At 40.4% G+C, this 1,635-nt stretch overlaps 1 protein-coding gene across 1 annotated transcript in view; it reads left to right on the top strand.

Moving 5' to 3' along the window:
- The window catches only part of LOC104530014 (monocarboxylate transporter 2), a 24,084-nt gene that overhangs the window by 15,654 nt on the left and 6,795 nt on the right, over positions 1-1,635 (top strand). The gene's annotated exons all lie outside the window — the stretch shown is intronic.

The following is a 1,635-nucleotide window of genomic DNA, read 5'->3' as shown; positions in this document are numbered from 1 at the left end:
TTGACCATGATCTTCCCTGGACAAGGCAAGCCCTTGGAGTGCAACTGTGGAGAAAGCACTTGTGTTCCTATATAACTGCATGTTATATTCCCTCTATGAGCTTTTTGAAATGAGATTTCAGGCATATGCTTTGGTTTACTTGCCCTTTGTTTGCTTGTAAGATTAGTAGATCCTTTATCTGAAAATAATAACCAGTAGAGTTGATTGTAAATGTGCAATATACTCCATATTGAGATAAAAACAGGTCCATATTTCCTTTTTTAAGTTATAATTTGAATTTTCTGTATTGAAATATGAATTTACATATTGGAAACTCAATCAGGAGAAGGCGTAGGCTCAGTCCAGCATCTTTAAAGCCTGCAGGTGCTGGGTTATTACCTTTAAAGGTAGATGGATTGAAGTTCTCCACCTGTGTGAGTATAGATACTTAATTGTAAGCATTTTTATTTGATTATTTTGGTTAAGGTACAACCCATGTTTCTTCCAGTGCAGCTAGGACATCTGCCTGAAAACATGACACAATGAGTTCGAAATTGGCTTCTGAGGTTACAAGGTGTGTGTTTTAATGAATGTTCCCTATCTCTCTGCAGCTGCATTACGTGTTGCTGCTTTCTGAACATGAAAAGTGCGAGCTCAACATTTAAAATCAATAAAACCAGCCAGTAGCAAAGTAAATTGGGACAGAAAGTTTGTCACCCTGTTTTCCTACACCAATATTGCTTTATTAGAGCTGTTCAGTGGTGAATAAATCCCCATGTAGGATTCCCCCTCTTAAACCTTACTTTTTCTAAAGAGAGTCACTGTAGTTAGATTAAACTGTGCTATTACTGAGTGTATAAATCTTGTGGATTCCTTGGAAGAGATTCTAAAAACAAAGCAGTGAGAAATAAAAATAACCAATGTCCCCCATGGATAAATTCAATATTTATTGATGCATGAGCTTGCATCATTCCCTGCTAAACAAATGTCCTCTAGCAAGTTGACTAACATTGGATTAGCACAAGAAAACCATAAATCCTTTGCTAAAAATATATGCATTTTGGTGAGGAGAAGGGCTTAGGGCAAGGAACAGCGCTGTAGGAAGGCACCAACTCCTATTTTCAAAGGTACTGGTCTAAAAATGTGCCAGGAGGGAATTTTGTGCCTAACCCCAGTGGGCCTAGGATTTAAAAAGCTCCTGCTCTTTTTTGGTGCAAATGTGGTCCATTGCCCATCCCAGAGCTGATAGTATGAGCTGTGCTCAATGCCCACATGTAACCCTCATGCCAGCAACAGGGTGTAGAGGCAAAGCTGCCCCTGTGTCTCCCTCGTCTTTAATGCCAGGACGTTTCCTCAGAGCAAAGTGTACATCCTTCCCTCCCACTTGCTGAATGAGGGCAGATTTATGGATGAGGTCTTCGCTAATAACCCATCATTTCCAGGCATGATGTGTGCATGCTGGGGAAGGAATATTAATTTAACAGGGAAGGGAAGATGCTTGTAATCCTACTAACATGCTTGATGCCTCTAATTATGCTTGAAGTGCTTTCACTGGTCAGGCCTAACATGGAAGCATTCAAGGGCAATTACGAAGCTGTCTGCTCATCACACGGCTGAGACAGCATTACCTTATGAGGAGAGAGACTTCTGTAAAGG

This window comes from Antrostomus carolinensis, unplaced genomic scaffold (assembly GCF_000700745.2).
Source record: "Antrostomus carolinensis isolate BGI_N321 unplaced genomic scaffold, ASM70074v2 scaffold15818, whole genome shotgun sequence".
Taxonomy (NCBI): Eukaryota; Metazoa; Chordata; class Aves; order Caprimulgiformes; family Caprimulgidae; genus Antrostomus; species Antrostomus carolinensis.
The sequence above is the reverse complement of the archived record's forward strand: the minus strand, read 5'-3'. Positions and strand labels throughout refer to the sequence as shown.